This window comes from Nycticebus coucang, chromosome 3 (assembly GCF_027406575.1).
Source record: "Nycticebus coucang isolate mNycCou1 chromosome 3, mNycCou1.pri, whole genome shotgun sequence".
Classification (NCBI taxonomy): domain Eukaryota; kingdom Metazoa; phylum Chordata; class Mammalia; order Primates; family Lorisidae; genus Nycticebus; species Nycticebus coucang.
Genome location: NC_069782.1, coordinates 58,916,093 through 58,937,106, shown reverse-complemented (window position 1 = coordinate 58,937,106; position 21,014 = coordinate 58,916,093). Strand labels below are relative to the sequence as shown.

At 46.3% G+C, this 21,014-nt stretch overlaps 1 pseudogene; it reads right to left on the bottom strand.

Moving 5' to 3' along the window:
* Positions 1 to 716: 716 nt before the first annotated feature.
* LOC128580518 (histidine--tRNA ligase, cytoplasmic-like) lies at positions 717 to 2,283 on the bottom strand (annotated as a pseudogene).
* Between the last annotated feature and the right edge of the window lie 18,731 nt (positions 2,284 to 21,014).

Below are 21,014 nucleotides of genomic sequence, written 5' to 3'. Positions count from 1 at the left end.
CTTGTTGCAGTTGTCATTGTTGTTTAGCTGTCCTGGGCCGGGTTCAAACCCACCAGCCCTGGTGCATGTGGCTGATGCCCTAACCACTGTGCTATGGGCGCCGAGCCTGTTTGTTGTTGTTGTTTGAGACAGAGTCTCGCTATGTCACCCTCGGTAGTGGTATGATATGGTGTCATAGCTCACAACAACCTCAAACTCTTGGGCTTAAGGGAGTGTCTTGCCTCAGCCTCCCAAGTAGCTGGGACTACAGGTACCCGCAACAATGTCTGGCTTTTTTTTTTGTTGCAGTTGTCATTGTTGTTTAGCAGGCCTGGGGCTGGATTTGAACCTACCAGCCTCGATGCATGTGGCTGGTGCCGTAATGACTGTGCTTGTGGTTGCTGAGCCTGTTTTTCTAAATTTTAAATTAAAAATAATTTTTTTTTTTTTGTTTAGGCATTTTATTGGCCCTTGGCAACTGGTTATAGGGAGGCATCCGTGAGGCCCAGCAGGTAAGACTATCTAGGGCCGGGTCCCTTTAGCCCAGGAGTACAGATTAGACTAAGCTTCTGGGTCCATCTGTGAAAAATGGCCCAGTAGCTGGCCATTTTTACCGGTAATTACCAATAAAATAACCATAATAAAAATTGTAAAGCCTCTGTTCTGAAAGAGGCCTCTGGAACAGAAATGTGCAAAGGTTGTTAAAGTACATATGCAGAGTTTTGTCTTAGCCTCAAGTAGTGCCAGTCCCACTTTCTTCCCTCCTGACAGTTTGCTCAGTTCAGCAGATGCAGAAGGGCTGGCTTTTTCTCCTTTTGATCTCCTCACAAGGTCTTCTCTTAGGACATCCACCTCTTCCCCGCTAGTCACTGAACGAAGCTTGATGACCCTGTCCTTGAGCTCCTGCTCGCCCATCATGGCCACCAGTGGGATGCCTGCCTTCTCACGGTATTGCAACTGGTTCAGTAACTTAGGGTTCTTCTTGTAGAGCAGTTCAGCCTTGATCCCAGCATCCCACAGGTCTGATATAAGCTTCAGTCTCTCCTCGAGCAGCTTCTTCTGTGCAGATGCCACAAGCACCTGAGTCTCTGCAGTCTGTACCTTCTCCTCCGAAGCCTCTAGTCTTTACTCCACAATAGAAAAAATCTGCCCCACTCCAATGCCCCACGCATGGTACATTGTGCCCTTTGGGGTCAAACATGCCCATCATAGTACCCTCCAGCAGCCACACAGCCCACACCCAGGGGCTCTTCCCCTGTCTGGACTGGGGTCTGTAGCAGCACTGCCTGGTAGATCACCCCTGTATAGTAGTCCAGCTCTTGAGCAAGGCTCAGGTCAAAGGAGATCTTGTCATCGATGCCAAACAGGGTCAGGTACTCAAAAAGCAGCTTCAGGTCTCTCAGGCCCTCCAAGGTCTGCTTATTTTGGGATAACTTAAGATCCTGGAGCAGCTACTCCACTAGGGACACTCCACCATGCTGCTGGACATAGTCCCCAATTTGGTCAGCCACCTCTGGTGCAATGCCCTTCTCTCCTACCATCTCATTCTTCACTTCCTCCCAGACACCTTGTCCAGTTTGTCCACTGAAGAACAGATGGTATGAAACTTGCTGTCAGGAACACCACAGATGGCAAACATCCCATCTAGGATGCACCTATCATTTACCTTGATCAGGCAATCACCTATCTGAAGTGAACTCAGGATCTTACACATGATCTTCAGGCACTCTGCATCAGGGATCATGGGGTCAAACTGCCCAGCAATGTCAAAATCACACTGGTAGAATTCCTGGTATCGGCCTCGCGCCATGGCTGGGTTATCTCTCTGATATACCTTTGCTATGTGGTAGTGTTTAATGTTGGTGAATTTATTTATTGCCAAATACTGAGCAAAAGGAACGGTGAGGTCATAGCGAAGGGATAGCAGCTCCCCATCCTGGTCCTTCAGGTCATAGATAAGCTTAGAATCTTCACCATATTTTCCGGTCAGTGTTTTCTTTAGTTCAAACACAGGCGTATCAATTACTTCTGTACCATGGCGCTTGAAGCAGCGGATGATTACATCAAACACCTTCTCCTGAACTGCCAGAACTGCCATCTGCCGGGGACTGTAGTCTCTTGTGCCCCTGGGGGTTTTGAGCACAAACTTCTGTCTGCTTTCATCGGCCCCACTGTGCTTTTAGTTCCAGGAGTTTTGACACCTCCTCCTCCATCTGCTCGGAGCTAGCCTTCTGCTGCTTGAGACCCTGCAAAGTGCTCTCCCTGAAGTCTCAGTAGTTCCTCCAGCGCCACACGTTCAGCCATTCTGCCTGCCAAACCTGACTACTGCTTAGACTGGCTGTGGTAGCCTCAGCCCGGATGACTTCCAAAAATAAATTATTTTTTTGAGACAGAGCCTCACTCTGTTGCCCTGTCTAGAGTGCATTGGCATCAGCCTCACTCACAGAAACCTCTGCTTCCTGGGTTCAAGTGATTCTTTTAGGAGGCGTCAGCCTCCTAAGTAGCTGGGACTATGGGTGCCTGTCACAATGCCCAATTAATTTGTCTATTTTTTTTTTTGTAGAGACAGAGTCTGTCACTCTACCGCCCTCGGGTAGAGTGCCGTGGCGTCACACAGCTCACAGCAACCTCTAACTCTTGGGCTTACGCGATTCTCTTGCCTCAGCCTCCGCAGCAGCTGGGACTACAGGCGCCTGCCACAACGCCCGGCTATTTTTTTTTTTTGTTGCAGTTTGGCCGGGGCTGGGTTTGAACCCACCACCCTTGGCATATGGGGCCGGCACCCTACTCACTGAGCCACAGGCGCCGCCCTAATTTGTCTATTTTTAGTAAAGATGTGGTCTTGCTCTTGCTCAGGCTGGTCTTGAACTCCTAAACTCAAGCAATTCTCCTGCCTCAGCCTCCCAGAGTGCTAGGATTATAGGCATGAGCCACTGTGCTCAACCCTAATTTTTTTGTTTATTAATCTTATTTTTTTGTTTAAAAAATCGCTTTTTGCTTATTAATGTATGTTTAAAACTTTTTTAGTTAATATCTTTGTTGTTATCATTATTATACTCTGTGTTTCCCCCCTCAGTCAGCCAGGGCATTTGTCACATATTCCCAAGAAAGGAGTATTCATGGAAAAAAAGAGACATTTTCTGGACTTAGAGTTTCACTACGCCTATGGGGAAAGGAAAGGCTTCTTGCAAAAACAGATTTGAGAGAATCTTGTGTAATAAAAAGGCAACCCTGCTTGGAGCCCAGGAGAGAGAGTTTCTGTGTGGGGGAAGGGGGATTTAGCCACAGAAAAGATTTTGGGCTGGGTGCAGTGGTTCACATCTGCAATCCCAGCACTCTGGGAGGCCAAGGCAGGAGGATTCCTTGAGCTCAGGAGTTAGAGACCAGCCTGAGTAAGAGTGAGATCCTGTCTCTACTAAAAATAGAAAAATTAGCCAGGTATGGAAGTATATGCCTGGAGTCCCAGCTACTCCGGAGGCTGCGACAGGAGGATGGCTTGAATCTGGGAGTTCGAGACTGCAGTGAGTTATGATGACACCACTGCAATCAAGCCTGGGGGACAGAGGGAGACCTGGCTGGGAGGATGAAGAAAACCTCAGTGCAGGTCACAGCAGGTGGGCCATGACATTTTTTATCAACCAATCAATACATTGATACATAATCTTGGTTTGTATGTGTTTCTGTTTAAAGACACTGCATTTAATATATATTATTGTTTCATTAACACTGAATGCACAGCCTACAGTACTATCGCTTATGTCTAAAGAAAGCTTCTTGAACAAACAGGTTTTCTCTGTGAGGCACCTTACAGCCTTGTTGTGTGCTGTGTCCTGAAAGCCTGTGTTGGAAACTTAATCCCCAATGTTAGTGTTGGGAGGTGGGGCATGAGGGCAGGCTGGGAAGGCTCTACCCTCCTGAAGGGCTTAAGGTTGATTATAAAGGGACTTGAGGCTATGAGTTCCATCACTCTTATTCTCTCTTACTCTTTCCCCTTCCACTGTAGGAGGACACAGCAAGAGGCCCTCTCCAGATGCAAATGGTTGGGCCTGGGATGTCTCAGCCTCCAGAACTGTAAGAAATAAATCTCTGTTGTTTATAAATTGCCCAATCTGCGGCATTCTATCACAGCAGCACAGAATAGACTAAGACATTCTGTTTAGGAACACAGGACCCTAGTTCAGCATTCTGACATCACCAAGAAAAAAGCACAAAGATGCAAAAATTGTGGGATTACACCTGTGGTGCATCTTACAAGGGTATATGTGAAACTTAGTAAATGTAAAATGTAAATGTCTTAACACAATAACTAAGAAAATGCTAGGAAGACCATGTTAACCAGTGTGATGAAAATGTGTCAAACGGTCTATAGAACCAGTGTATGGTGCCCCATGACCACATTAATGTACACAGCTATGATTTAATAAAAAAAAAAAGATGCAAAAATTGTGATACTCAACAGACCTTGAAAAGGATATTTGTTGACAGTATGAGAGCTGAAACAAGAAGGCAGAGTGTTGGCTTGTTTGCCCCGAGCTCAGAATATGTGCCTTGGGCCACTCACATTTTTTGCGGTTCTTCCCGCATGTATCTGAGAATGACCACAAAAACCTCACCAGTAATTGGGTTTGGGTTGCAAAGAAGTTTTAGCAGGTGGGCCAATTTGCGATGACAGGAATCCATGAATGATGAGGATTGAGTGTATCATATTTCAGGTGGTAATGAATTAATTCTGGGAGAGGGAAAAAAGGAAGCTGGTTTGGGAACAGAGAGAGGAGAGGACTGCCTTAGCAAAATAGCATAAACCAGTGAGTTAAAACAACAGAACTCTATTGTCTCACAGTTCAGGAGGCCAGAAGTACAAAATGAAGGGGTTGGCAGGGCCCCACTGTCTCCGAAGGCTTCGAGGGAGAGAATCTTTCCCAGCCTCTCCCTGGCTTCTGGTGGTGGCCAGCAGTCTTTGCTTGTAGCTGCATCATTCCTGTTGTCGCTTTCTCCTTGAGTTAGTCTGTGTGTCTCCGTGTCTATATTTCCTGCTTCTGAGCACCTCTGTGTCTCTACGTCTTACCTCTGAACTGGGCATGGTGGCTTGTACCTATAATTCCAGCTACTTGGGAGGCCAAGGCAGGAGGATTGTGTGAGCCCTGGAGTTTCAGACCTGGTTGGGCAACATACTGAAACCATGAAAAATTAGCTGTAGTCTCAGGTACTTGGGAGGCTGAGGTGGCAGGATAGCTTGAATCTAGGAGTTGGGCCTGCAGTGAGTTATGATCATGCCACTGTACTCCAGCTCGGGTGACAGATAGTGATGCCTCCCTATTTCTAAAAAAGACACAAATTTCCCTTTTCTTTTGAGGACAGCAGTCATATTGGAGTAGAGCCTACTCTAATCTAGACTTACCTCATCTTAATCTGATCATGCCTGCAAAGGTCTGTATTTTCAAATAAGGTTTCATTAATAGGTTCTAGGTGGGCATGAGTTTTGGGTACACTATCTCAGGTTTTAGAGAGAGTTGGGGAGGTGCGGGTGAGGGCAGGGAGGTGACAGGGACAGCTGGTGCAGGGCCTTGTGGACTATGAGGAAGAAACTTGGACTTTTACCTTTGAGGGAGGTGGGAGCCATGGAGGGCTGTGGGCAGAGGAAGGACACGAAATCCCAGAGAGGGACAGGATGGCATGAAAGGCAGCCTAGGCCCAGGGTTCAGTATCTCACAGAATCCCCATAATACCCTGGTGTCAGACGCTTTCTTCTCTTACCTGATTTTCCAAATAAGTCTGGCAAGTTTAACTCACTGCCCTGGATCACCCAGCTGCTAAGTGGTAGGCTCCGTGATTCAAATCCACACCTATTGCCCTCCTGGTTTCAGAAATAGTATATGAGGGTTTTCCTGCTGTCTAGCAACCGTTGTGTTCACCTAAATGCAAACTCTTATCTTTGATATTTGCATCACCATTATGGCTTTTTTTTTTTTTTTTTTTTTTTGCCAGGGGCCAGTTTTGAACCCGCCACCTCTGGTATATGGGGCTGGGGCTCTACTCCTTTGAGCCACAGGCACTGCCCTCATTATGGCATTTTGTTGACCGACAACAATGCCACTGATGCCTTCATTATTGTTCTGTTGACTGGCACAGGATTTTTTGCTACTTCTGGGGCTAAGGAGCTGGAAACTCAGCTCTGGGTGAACCTGAGGGCTTGTGAAGAAGACTGGAGTTTTGTTCAGACAGCCAAGAGCTGGGGGAGGGACCAAGGTGGCAGCAGCTAGGGGCTGATCCCCCTTCTGGTGCTGTGGGTGTGACATTTCTGTTGTCTGACTCGGGTGGCATGCAGGCCTGGCTTGGGTCTCCCTTGCCCGTCTCAGGACCAGTTGGACTGGCTCATTCTCTCTGCAGCCTGGCGGCCTCCACTCCCCCTCTGGGCTCTCATGATGTACATTTAATTGGGGCTTTGGAGGCTCAGGGTATGTTCTGTCCAGCTGTGGCCAAGGAAGGGGATTAAGCAGAGTTAAATAGGACTGTTCCTTGTGGGCCTTCTCAGAGCCTTTAAGACACTCTCTTGCTTCACACGGCTTCCCAGCACTTGTTTGCTCCCTTGGCATTTTCGCCCTTCTACAGCATTTTTGGGGTACTAGGGGGTCTCTTGGAAGAGAGACAGGAAATACTGCTTCGACCCAAAGGGGAAACTTGAATGGTGGAATTTTAGGCAGAGACCTCTGGCTAGGCATCAAAGGGTTCCTCCTCCTTCTCCTCCCAGGACCTGGGCACTGAGAACAAGGCTGGCTCCCCACAGCTCTCTCTGGGGAGTTCAAATCAGGAACTCAAGGGGAGACAGACTGGAGTCAGCCCAGGAAGGACTAGGGGCCTGGGCTTGGAGAGCACAGGGTGGTCTGAAGGGAACAATGCCCCTTGATCTCTGGGGAGTCTAGAGGTAGGTGTGTCTTCTGGGAAGGCTGCGGAGTCCCCTGGGACAAGGCCCAGGGATTAGCTCAGTAGAGAAACATCTGAGTTTTGTCTGCCCACCTCCCCCAGTTCAGGGTCACAGCGGGAGACCGCAGATTGGCCCCTGCTTTTGCTCTTCCCAGAGTAAACAGGCTGTGCTGGCCAGCCATCCCCTCAGTCCCAGCTGCCAGGCCTGGGTTCAGCCCCCTTTTTGCTGTGGCTCTGGCAGCTCAGCCTCCCCCGGCCTTTCACTTTTTGCCTCTTCTGTCCACCCCCTCTCCACCCCTGCTGACCTTTCCAAACATCTCTGGCTGTAGGGACCCCAGGGACCTGGTCAGTCCAGGCCTGGGGACATGCTGGAGGAGGCAGAGGAAGATACAGGGCCATGTGGTGTGAGGGTTATTAGCACTGTTGCCTGTGTTAGTGGTGGTAGGGCAGAGAATGCATCTTTTCTGGGTCACCTTGACCTCGGGCCCTTCACCAGGTGCCAAGGGCCAGCAGCCCCTGACCCCTGTCCCTGCCTGTTCCTGTCTCTGGCTTCTGGAGGTGCATGTGCTGCCAGCCAGTGAGCAGGGAGTGCCTCACACTGTGCCAGGGACAGCTTCCTGCCTGGCTTCCTGGCTTCCTGCCTCCAGCTTTTGTGCTATGACAAGCCCCACCCCCACCTTGGCAGTCCAGGGAGCAGAGTCTCAGGGAGGAGGGATTCCAACTTAGAGGTGGTGGGAGGAGAGGAAGTAGATTTGGGGAGTCTAGATAGTCTTTTCTTTTCTAGTTATTATTGTTTTGTTGTCTTTTCCTCCCTATTCTTTTCTTTTTTTCAATAAAATAAGCAAACGCTGGGTGACCATGGCATGTGCTTCTGGTCCCAGCATCTTGGGAGGCTGAGGCAGAAGGATCCCTTGAACCCAGGAGTTGGAGGCTGCAGTGAGCTCTGGTGGCACTACTGTGCTCCAGCCTAGGAGACAGAGTGAGAATGTTTAAGATTCATCTATGCTGTTTGTGTATCAGTATTTTTGTTCCCTTTTACTGATGAGTGTTTTGTGGTACAGATGTATCCCTGCTTATCCTTTCATCTTTTGAGAGGCATGAGTTGTTTTCAATTTTTAGTGATTACGAATAGCCAAGTTCATAGGCAATTATAGGGAGTTATGCTATCAACGTTAACGTGCAGGTATTTGTGTGCATTTAAGTTTTCATTTCTCTTGGGTAAATATCTACAAGTCCTGATTGTGTGTCTTCCTCTCTCTCTTCCCCTGTGTCTCTATCTTTTTTGAGATAGAGTCTCGCTTTGTCACGCAGGCTAGAGTGTACTGGCATCCTCATAGTTGTAACCTCAAACTCCTGGGCTCATGCCACCATGTCTGGCTAATTTTTCTACTTTTTTGTAGAGGTGGGATCTTGCTCTTGCTCAGGCTAGTCTTAACCTCCTGGCCTCCCACCTCTCTCTCTCTCTTTTTTCCCTAATTTTTAAAAATTTATTTTTATTTGTTTATTTATTTTACAATAGTATGAGGATACGAATGATTGGGTTATAGTGTTTGCATTTGTTAGGTAATAGTCCCCCAACAGGGACTATCCAGACTCCCATATCCACTTCCTCCCCTCCCGTCACCTCCCAGGAGGTATGCCATATACCCTTACAATGTGCCCATTAGGTGGGAGCACACCCCTCCCCCATCTCGCATTTAATTGAGTTTTATTCTTGTGTGGGCATGTATTAGTTTGTCTATTGGTTTCACGTAAGTATTAAGTACATTGGATTCTTGTCTTTCCATTCTTGTGATACTTTACTAAGAAGAATATATTTCAACTCCATCCAGGTTAATGCAAAAGATGTAAAGTCTCCATCTCTTTTATGGCTGCATAGCATTCCATGGCATACACATATCACAGTTTATTAATCCACTCCTGGGCCCATGGGCACTTAGGTTGATTCCACGTCTTGGTAATCGTAAATTGAGCTGTGATAAAAATCTAGTGTGAATGTCCTTATGATAAAATGATTTTTTTTTTTCTTCTGGGTAGATGCCTAGAAATGGGACTGTAGGATCAAATGGAAGATTTATTTTGAGTTCTTTGAGGAGTCTCCATATTTCTTTCCTAAGAGGCTATATTAGTTTGCAGTCCCACCAACAGTGTATCTCTCTCTCTTAAATAGTTTTGAGATATGGTTCACATATTATACAACTCACCCCTTAGAGCAGTGGTTCTCAACCTTCCTAATGCCTTGACCCTTTAATATAGTTCCTCATGTTGTGGTGACCCCCAACCATAAAATTATTTTCATTGCTACTTCATACTGTAATTTGCTACTGTTATAAATCGTAATGTGTTTTCCGATAGTCTTAGGTGACCCCTGTGAAAGGGTCTTTTGACCCCCAAAGGGATCACAACCCATGGGTTGAGAACCACTGCCTTAGAGTATATAATTCAGTGGTTTTAATAAATTCAGAATTATGTAATTATCAGTATCAAATTTTAGAGCATTTTCATTACCACAAAAAGAAATCCTGTACCCATTAGTAATTACCGCTTATTCCCCTCCACTCTCTGGCCCTACATTTTCTGTCTGTGTAGGTATACCTGTTATGGAAATTTCAGGTAAGTGGAATAATACAATAAATAGGCTACTTTTTGTGCCCGTTTCTTTTTTTCACCAAGGGTAATGTTCTTAGGGTTCATCTGTGTGCGGTAGCATGTATAAGAACCTCACTCCTTTTTATGTCTGAGTCATACATGGCGGCACGGACAGCCCACACTGGATATCTCTCCATCCGTCTCAGCAGCATGGACAGCCCACACTAGGTATCTATCCATCCATCTCAGCAGCACAGACAGCCCGCACTGGGTATCTCTCCATTCATCTCAGCGGCATGGACAGCCCATACTGGGTATCTCTCCATCCATCTCAGCAGCACGGACAGCCCATACTGGATATCTCTCCATCCGTCTCAGCAGCATGGACAGCCCACACTAGGTATCTATCCATCCATCTCAGCAGCACAGACAGCCCGCACTGGGTATCTCTCCATTCATCTCAGCGGCATGGACAGCCCATACTGGGTATCTCTCCATCCATCTCAGCAGCACGGACAGCCCATACTGGGTATCTCTCCATCCATCTCAGCAGCACGGACAGCCCATACTGGGTATCTCTCCATCCATCTCAGTGGCACGGACAGCCCATACTGGGTATCTCTCCATCCATCTCAGCAGCACGGACAGCCCACACTGGGTATCTCTCCAACTGTCTCGGCAGCACAGACAGGCCACACTGGGTATCTCTCCATCCATCTCAGTGGCACGGACAGCCCATACTGGGTAACTCTCCATCCATCTCAGCAGCACGGACAGCCCACACTGTGTATCTCTCCAACTGTCTCGGCAACACAGACAGGCCACACTGGGTATCTCTCCATCCATCTCGGCAGGACGGACAGTCCACACTGGGTATCTCTCCATCCATCTCGGCAGCACGGACAGTCCACACTGGGTATCTCTCCATCCATCTCAGCAGCATGGACAGCCCACACTGAGTATCTCTCCATCCATTTCGGAAGCATTGACAGTCCATACTGGGTAACTCTCCATCCATCTCAGTAGCACGGACAGCCCATACTGGGTAACTCTCCATCCATCTCAGCAGCACGGACAGCCCATACTGGGTATCTCTCCATCCATCTCAGCAGCACGGACAGCCCACACTGGGTATCTCTCCAACTGTCTCGGCAGCACAGACAGGCCACACTGGGTATCTCTCCATCCATCTCAGCAGCACAGACGTCCACACTGGGTATCTCTCCATCCATCTCGGCAGCACGGACGGCCCACACTGGGTATTCCATCCATCTCGGCAGCACAGACAGTCCATACTGGGTATCTCTCCATCCATCTCAGCAGCACGGACAGCCCACACTGGGTATCTCTCCATCCATCTCGGTGGCACGGACAGCCCACACTGGGTATCTCTCCATCCATCTCAGCGGCACGGACAGCCCACACTGGGTATCTCTCCATCCATCTTGGACAGCTCAGCTTGTTGCCCCCTTGGCTACTGCAGGGAACACTGCTGGGAATGTTACAGTACAGGTGTTTGAATACTTGCTTTCATGTTCTTTTGGGATATACCTGGCAGTAGAGTTGCTGTGTTCCATAGTAACTCTGTGTCTAAATTTTTAAGGAGCCACCAGACTGTTTTCCATAGTGGCTGTACCGTCTTACCTTCCCACCAGCAGGCTAAGAGGGTTCCAATTTATCCAGATTATCACCAGTACTTGTCATCATTTGATGATTATAACCGTCTTTGTGAGTATGAAGTGGTATCTTATTGTGGTTTTTCTTTTTAGAGACAGAGTCTCACTTTGTCACCCTCGATAGAGTGCCACGGCGTTACAGGTCACAGCAACCTCCAGCTCTTGGGCTTAGGCGATTCTCTTGCCTCAGCCTCCCGAGTAGCTCGGACTACAGTCACCCGCCACAACACCTGGCTATTTTTTGTTACAGTTTGGCTGAGGCCGGGATTGAACATTTAATATATTTAGCTTTTCTTTTTCTTTCTTTCTCTTTTTTTTTTTTTTTTTGCAGTTTTTGGCCTGGGCCGGGTTTGAACCTGCCACCTCCAGTATATGGGGCTGGTGCCCTAATCCTTGAGCCACAGGTGTCGCCCTCTTATTGTGGTTTTGATTTGCATTTCCTTTGTGACCAGTGGTGTTGAACAACTTTTCATTATTTTTGGAGACAGACTCTCACTCTGTTGCTCAGGGTAGAGTGCAGTGGTGTAATTGCAGCTCACTGAAGCCTCCAACTCTTGATCTCAAGAGATCTTGCCTCAGCCTCCCAGGTAGCTGGGACCACAGGCACGTACCACCACACCTGCCTGATTTTTCTATTTCAGTAGAGACAGGGTCTTGCTTTTGCTCTGGTCTGGAACTCCTGAGATCAGGTGATCCACCCACCTGGATCTCCCACAGTGCTAGAATTATAGGCACGAGCTAGTCATTGTCTAGTCATTGCTCATTTTTTAACTGGGCAAGGATCTGGTCAGAATGATGATTCTGGCCCTTCTCCTACATACCCTGACCCAGACCTCAGCCGATTTCAGCTTTTATATCTTCCCCACGGCCCCAGCTCCAACCCCATGTGTCTCAGAGCATCCAGGGACCAGCCACCCATCTCAGTCTCCAAAAGCTTCCTCATATTCCCTTTCCACTTGCAGAACTAAAAAGCACCCACGGACCTTCCCTCAACACAGCTCTGTACTTTGCTGGGCCACCTAACAGATAAACGTCCTGTTGCTGTAGCAAGGAGACAAATCTCCCCAACATTAGAGAACCTTTCCAACATGCAGAAAAAGAGAAAGGATGGGGCACTAGCACATTCAGTACTAGATTCTACAATTAACATGTTGCAACTCACAGATGTACTTATGGGTGTGCTGGTGCGTTAGCTGGTGTGTACATGTGTGTGCAAAGGGAAAATACATAGTGGCTAGGAAGTCCATGCAATTGGACTGTGTGGGTCCCACCTCGCCTTGGCCACTTAAAGACTATGGATTTTGGGCAAGTTGCCTGACTTCTCTCCAGCCTGTTTCCTCTTTTGATGTGGATTCATTCATTCAACAAATATTTATAGAACACCTCCTGTGTGCCAGGCCCTGATCCAGGCACTGGGGGTGGCGGCAGTGAACAAAACTCTGGGCCGGGCCAGGCAGGCAGACGGTGAAGACGACACACAGATCAAGCCCACAGTATGCCAGTCGGTGGTAATGCTATGCATGTGTGCCAGGGGAGGCAGCTGTGGTTTTAGGTTTGGGGCTCCTAGGAAGGTGACTTGGAGAGGTAAAGAGAATGCAGTGCTTGGTGGTGAGAAGGGGAGAGTCTTCCTGGCAGAGGGAAGAGTAAGTGCAAAGGTCCTGGGGCAGGAATTTGCTTGGCTGTTCAAGGAACAGTGAGGAGGAGGAGGAGGCCCTGTGTGGCTGGAACAGAATGAGCCATGGGGAGAGAAAGAGGAGGGGAGGGCAAGGGGAGGATGGGCAGAGCTTGCAGGATCTTAAGGGTTGCAAGAGGTTTTGGAAGGAAGTATGGAGAATTCTCAAAGAACTCAAATTAGACCTCCCATTTGATCCTGCAATCCCATTACTGGGCATCTATCCAGAAGAAAAGAAATCATTTTGTCTTAAGGACATTTGTACCAGACTGTTTATTGCAACTCAATTTACAGTCGTCAAAATGTGGAGACAGCCTAAATGCCCACCAACCCAGGAATGGATATATGTACACCATGAAATACTATTCAGTCATTAAAAAGATGGAGACTTTACATCTTTTGTATTAACCTGTATGGAGGTGGAACACATTCTTCTTAGTAAACATCACAAGAATGGAGAAGCAAGAATCCAGTGTACTCAATTCTAATATGAAGCCAGTAGATGATCTAATACAAGGTGGGGGGTAGGGGAATGAGGGAGCAGGGAGAGGGGAGGAGGGAGAGGGATAGGCCTTATGTTATGGCACACCTCTTGGGGGCAGGACACAATTATAAGAGGGACTTTATCTAACAAATGCTATCAGTGTAACCTAATTCTTTGTACCATAAATGAACCTCAAACAATAAAAGAAAACAAATAAACAAACAAACCTCAAACACACACAAAAAAAGTTTCAAGAGGACTTTACCCTGGGATGTGTTGAAGTGACCCCCCTTCTGTGAATGGTAATTGTGCCTGCTCTAAGGCATTATTATGGGGATTACATGAATTAATATGTGTACAGTGATAGTACCATGTCTGGCGTATACTGCACATGATTGAGTGTGAGTTCATTATTATGTGTGGTGGCTGTGCGCCTGTGTGTGTGTCTCGGAGCTGCATCTGGACCAGGTGGACCATTAGCAAGTTTGTTGTTGAGAAAGGATCTCTCTAACACTATTTAAAAAACCTTATCATGGTGTTTGAAAGCCCTGCTGAGGTTGCTGTGTTTTGGCATAGGACCCAGATTTTTTGTATAACAGATGTTCCCCAGATGTCAGCTGGGGTCAGTCGAGCCTCAGAGATTTGGCACCTGCCTCACTCCCACGACCTGCAGGAAGCCCAGTGCCCTCCCCAAGATGTCTGTGAATTCCCAGGGCCTCTGTTCTCATGGTTGCTTCTTGGCTTGAGTTCCTGCCCACTGAAGCCTGGCTCTTTCTCACTCACCTTCCCAGGGCCCACCCTTTGGGGAACCAGCCCTATATTCTTAATTTTCTCCAGACCACCCTTGCACAGGCACCAGATTGCTTGCAGGTCCTCTACAAGCTGCAGCGCCCTACCTAACATCCTATCAGGCTGGATTTTTTTTTTTTTTTAACATTGTTTGAGCTGCTGTGTAAGATGTTGCTTGACAAAGAATTCCACCGACAGCAGGAAAAGTTTGCACGCTTCTTGCATAACACAACAGTGTTATTACTGGCTTAGCAGTGTGATGAGGAAGCTCATCCAGGGCACCCAGGGCCAAGGGCTGCCTGTGAGCATGAGCAGTTGGAGGTGTTTTTGTTGTCAAGCTACTTTAACACTGTGGCTTGGGGGAAGGGATATAGAAGTTGGCACCTGAAGTTGAGTTGGTGATGCTACTCAACCCCCTGAAATAGCCATGCTGAGCCAGACTTCTGGGAAACAAGGCAAGGGCTGCCAATGGAATCCGTTGTAGATTCTTCCTCGGAGTTCCTGTAATCACTAACTGCTTTCTCAGGGTGGGGATAGGAAAGGACTGGAGGTCAAAGTTGGAACAATGGAACCTCTGATGGTGCAGGGTTGAGAGGAACCCCTCCCTAAGCAGGTCATGAAGGGTGGACAAGCCCACACTTGGTTTGGTTGGAAAGATGCATTCCACTCAAGCCTGAAAGAAGACTGGGATTACTCTTCACTTAACTTCAGTTTTGTGCTGCCATGACATGCATTGGGTTATACCCAAGACCATTCTTTGCGAAGGGTGGCTTGGTCTCTCCATCATTGTAGTCATAGCATTTGGCATCAAAAAACTTGACCCCTGGAATGGGCCTTCGAGGACATATTTCCCAGTGCTTCTTGGATGTTTGTGGATCACAGACTCATTTGGAAATCCAATCAAATCTAAAGCCCAACTCTGACCCACTGCCCACTGCCACCCAAAAGGTTTTGCAGACAGTTATATGGTATCGTGGTTATTCCAGATCCTCATTCACGGAGCCCATTTTGATTCCACCTACGATTTGGTTTGGTTTTTTCATTACACACATGAGGAAACACAGGCAAAGGTTATACAGTCTTGCTCAGGGTTATACAGATTATCAGTGACAGGGCTGGATGTCAGTCCCATATAGCAATTAGAACTAGATGTGAATCCTGCATCCACCCCCCTTCCCAGCTCTTGCAATTTTGGCAAAAGGTATATTAATATTCTCTTTTGCCTCAGTTTTACCATCTGCAAATTTGGGATAATAGTACCTACTTGGTACTATTATGTGAAGCATTTAGAACAAATGTGTTGATAAATGGTAGCTCTTATTTTTATCAATTTCTTTTTCCTTTCTTTTTTTATCTCGTTTGGGATTCATTGAGGGTACAAAGAAATAAGTTACACTGATTACATCTGTTAGATAAGGTTTGTCTTACAGTTGCATCCCCCAAGAGGTATGCCATATGACATGACGCCCCCCCCCGTCTCCTTCCCTCTCCCTCATTCCCCTATCCCACCCTGTGTATTAGCTCATTTACTGCCTTCGTATTAGAATTGAGTACATTGGATTCTTGCTTCTCCATTCTTGTGATTCCAGGTTAATACAAAAGATGTAAAGTCTCCATCTTTTTTAATGGCTGAATAGTATTCCATGGTATACTTATACCATAGCTTGTTAATCCATTCCTGGGTTGGTGGGCATTAAGGTTATGCATGGATGTGGAGAGAAGGGAACACTTTTACACTGCTGGTGAGACTGCAAACTAATACAACCTTTTTGGAAGAAAGTATGGAGAATCTTCTTCTTCTTCTTTTTTTTTTTTAAGTACAGAGCCAAGTTCATTTCTTAGCCTGTAGCTCCCCTTGGAAGTTTGAACCAAAGAACTCCTGTCACCTAGTGGTTCAGTGGTGAATAAAGTAGACTTTGCGGCATTGAAACACATATGGGTGACCACACTATGTCTTTGTCTGTGTGGTTGTTGTTGGGGAATCAGTGGTTGCTTCCAAAGACAGTGTGTTTGAACATTGTATTAGTTAGCTTTTGCGGTGTAATAAACTGCCCTACAAATGTATGGCTTGAGACAATGGTTACTTATTAACTCTAGATTCTGTGGAATGGCAGTTTAGGCTGAGTTCAGCTGAGTGGTTCTTCTGTTAGCCTTGCTTAGGCTCACTCATGTGGCTGCATTTAACTGGTGGGTAGGCTAGGGCCATAACTCTTTACAAGAAATGAACTCTCCTTTATAAATTGTATAAATTGCATGATTTTTCAGTTGACAGGGGACAAAAGGGTGTCATATAGTCTACTGAATCTCAGCCTCTCCACGTGAAGAAATGGATGAGTTGCATGAGGTAGGTAGTTTTCCATGCTGGCTGCATGTTAGAGTCTCCTGAGGAGCTGTTAACAAATGAAGAACCCCCCAACCCCCACCCCAGGTTAAAGGAAATACTTGAAGGCATTTCAGAGTCTACTCAGGTGATTCTACCAGTCAGAGCCCACTCTAGTGGGTTGGGTTCTTCACCAACTATATCCCAAAATGCTTGATTGATCCTGTTCAGGGGAAGACTAGTCCCCAAACTCTTGCTGCTTTAGTTTCCCCAAATGAAAAACTGAGGCAGCTGGAAGTCTGTGGCTCCAGTAAGAAGCCAGCAGGTCAGGTGATCCTGTTCCCCCAGCCTCAGCCTGGCTTCTAACCAACACCTCATTTTTATGGCCACAATGATTGGCTCAGGAGTGAATATACAACAGCCAATGAGAGGCGAGGGAACTTGGGGATTCTGGGAAAGCATATTTTCTTGTTTCTTTCTTGGGAGTGACTGGAAGAGACTTCCAATCTGGCTCTAGTGGGTGTAGGACGAGGATAGAAATGGCAGTGATTGCTTTGGGACCACAGGTGTGGGATTAGAGCCAGAATGTAAGGCCCAAGCAGCCTGTGATGCAGAGGGGAGATCTCACCAGAGCCTTGGTGAGATCGTGTGAATGCCTGGATCAAGCTGCAGCTAAGGCTATGAGCTTTCAGTAATGTGAGTCCATATTAATTGTGGTAATGAAGATAATAATCTGTGACAGTGTATAGCCCTTACTATTTGTCAGAGCCTTATTCTAACTGCTTGACATGCATTTACCAATTTAGTTCTCCCAGCAACCATCTGAGTTAGGAACTATTATCATTATGATTCCCATTGCCCAGCTGAGGCGAGCAGAGCCAAGATGCCTGAATCCCTCACCTTGTGTTCAGTTCTGTCTCCTATTTCTATTTCTTACTCCCAAAGGAGCCCTGACTGATTCCTGGTGTGCCAGAGGCCGCACAGCAGAAGAGAAGAAATAAGAGTCACTCTTCTTCTGCCTACAACCTTTAGTGGCTCCCTGAGGCCCCTGGGCTAAAGGCCATAATCCCTGCTGTGGCCAGCGAATGCTGCGTGATGTGACTTGCGCTGTCACGTCCCTTCTCTTCTGCAATGTTGTTCCTACCTCATTCACCCCCATGGGCTCATCTCTGTTTCTCCAGTTTGCCAAATGAGTCAGGGCCTTTGCCTGTGCTGTACCCTCTGCCTGAAATGCACTCCTTCGGTACTCCTTCTGGATAACCTGGCTTGACATCCTAAACCCAGAGCAATTGCATATCCTCATAGAAGTGGTCCCTAACAACCCTCATTCTGACCTCCATCTACACCAGTAGAGAGCCCAGACATTAAGAACGCAGGTGTTGCAGGCAGCCAACCCGGATTCAGATTGACTCCAGTACTGCCGTGCTGCTGCATGACCTTGGTTACGTACCTTGATCTCTCTGTGCCTCTGTTTCCTAATCTGTAGATAGGGTAATAATAGTACTTGCCTTATAAGTTTGGGTGAGGATTACAGGAGGTTATTACAGGTAATGGAATTAGAACAGTGCTGGACACCTATTAGTCACTCAGGCAGCTAATAGTAATAGCGATAATAATGATTTCAGGAAACCCTTATTTTTCCTTCAAGCTCCTCACCTCACCCTGTGATTAAGCATTTTTAAACCACGATTCTTTGATGAATTCCTATTTTACCCACTTGGCGGTATAATGTGTCAGGGACAGGCACTGGATCTGTTTCGTTTCTCTTTGTCCCTCCTGGGTCCAGCCTAGTGTTTGGGATGCAAGAGGACAGGGCAGTGGCAGCAGATTGTCCTGTAATATTGTCTGTAAAGAATTGAAAAACCAGGTCCGTAGCACAGTGGTTATGGTGCCAGCCACATACACCAAGGCTGGCAGATTTGAACCCAGCCCAGGCCAGCTAAACAACAATGACAACTGTGATAAAAAATAGCTGGATGTCGTGGCGGGCGCCTGTGGTCCCAGCTACTTGGGAGGCTGAGGCAAGAGAATCGCTTAAGCCAGTGGTTCTCAACCTTCCTAATGCTGTGACCCTTTAATACAGTTCCTCATGTTATGGTGACCCCCAATCATAAAATTATTTTCGTTGCTACTTCGTAACTGTAATTTTGCTACTGTTAAGAATTGTAATGTAAATATCTGATATGCAGGATGGTCCTATGCGACCCCTGTGAAAGGGTCATTCGATCCCCAAAGGGGTTGTGACCCACAGGTTGAGAACTGCTGAAGCCCAAGAGGTTGAGGTAGCTGTGAGCTGGACATCACACAGCACTGTACCCAGGACAACATCGTGAGACTGTCTCAAAAAAGAAAAAAAAAAAAAGAAAGAAAAAAAGAAAAAAAAAATTGAAAACCACTAATCAAACTCACCAGAAGGCAGTCTGGCTTTTTATATTTAAATGTGCTCATAATTCTGAAGAATGTTAGTGATAAAATACCCTGAAACAATTTTTTACTGGTCTTGGTTTTAAAAAATTGCTGTTATTACTGCTGAGAGTTTCCCTCCCTCCCTTCCTCCCTTCATTTCTCTCTCTTTCCTTCCTCCTTTCTTTTTTTCTTTTTCTTTCTCTCCCTCTTTCTTGTTTCGATAACTTATAAAGTTTGAAATTGTGTAAGACTCACAGAAAGTTGCAAATATACTACTGAGTTTCACCTACCCTTCACTGAACTTCCTCCAATGACAGTATCTTATATAACTATATTCCATTGTCAAAATCAGGACATTGGGTTTTTATTCTATTAAATTCTATTTAAATACTATTCATTTGGGTATTGACCTTATTTGGATTTAACCAGGTACTGTTGAGTTTTAATAATTTATATGTAAACTTCAAATGAGCAGCTTTTTATTATTTATTCTTAGTGAATTTGTGTTCTATATGGAAATTAATTCTGAGAACTCACAGTTAAACAGGAAGCCTGGACACAAGTGGACTCAACTATCCACTGTCAACTAGAGAAACAGTGATTTGGTATGGGTTGAAGTGCCTCTCACCATTGTTACGGTGCATCAACATCTTCCTGTATTTGATTAGAAACAAATAGTAGGAGCACACAAGTTGTACCGGTGAAGATACAGAACTTTCATGGATTCAATTCTGTACTTTGCTATGGCCACTGGGAGATTTTATTTGTATTCAAAACAGTGATGCTGGCTCAGCACCTGTAGCTCAGCGGCTAGGGCGCCAGCCTCATACACCAGAGCAGGAGGGTTCGAATTCAGCCTGGGCCCACCAAACAACAATGACAACTACAACCAAAAAATAGCTGGACGTTGTAGCAGGCGCCTGTGGTCCCAGCTGCTTGGGAGGCTAAGGCAGGAGAATCACTTAAGTCCAGGAGTTTGAGGTTGCTATGAACTGTGATGTCTACCGAGGGTGACATAGTGAGACTTTGTCTCAAAAAGAAAAAAATAAATAAAAAAATAAAAACAGTGATGCACTGCAAACCATGAGGTATATTATTTGTTTTCAAGTGTAAATTTTATTTTATTTTATTTTTTTGGAGACAGAGTCTTACTTTGTTGTTCTTGGTAGAGTGCCACGGTGTCATAGCTCAAACTCTTGGGCTCAAGTGATTCTCTTGCCTCAGTCTCCCTAGTAGCTGGGATTACAGGTGACTGCCACAATGCCTGGCTATTTTTTGTTGTTGTTCTTTGTTTGTTTAGCAGGCCCAGGCTGGGTTCGAACCCACCAGCCCTGATGTATGTGGCTGGCACCCTAACCACTGAGCTACAGACGCCAAGCCTCAAGCGTAAATTTTAGTTCATATGTGAACTATTGGACTGAATTAAAATATATTTAAAATGGAAACTTAAAAAAAATTGTTTACTGAGACTTAGTGTGGTAGCTCACACCTGTAATCCGGGCACTCTGAGAGGCCAAGGCAGGAGGTTGCTTGAACTCAGTAGTTCAAGACCAACCTGAGCAAGAGTGAGCCCCTCTCTCTACTAAAAAAAAAACCCAAACCCAAACTATAATTAGCTGGGCCTTGTGGTGGGCATCTGTAGTCACAGCTACTATGGGGGCTGAAGCAGGAAGAGGCTGAATCCAGTAGGTTGAGGTTGTTGTGAGCTAGGCTGATGCCACAGCCTGAGTGACAGAGGGAGACTCTGTCTCCCCCCCAAAACATTGTTAATTGTTTTAACACTAAAGAATGAAGAAAGATAACAAAATGTATCATCATCATTTTACAACATCTATTTAATGTCTGCTCAAATTGTACTATTTGCAGATATTTCAGTTTTATAAAAGCTTACTTACTGGAAAGTTATTTACATAAAATGGTATTAGACATTAACCAAATATTCAGTGTCTGTATTTATTTCATGCTTCTTGTTTATTTCATGATTATTGATGAAGATGAGTTTCTTTTATAGGAAGGGGAAGTTAAAAGATGAGAGTGCTGTTCTACAAACCGCCCACCAGGAGACGCTGCTTCCAAGCAAAGGCCCGCTCAGATCCCGCGCGGGGTGCATCTTCCTCAAATCCAGCCCGGCTTCAGGGAGGCACCTCAGGATGCCTCCTCTTCCAGCCTGGAGCATGG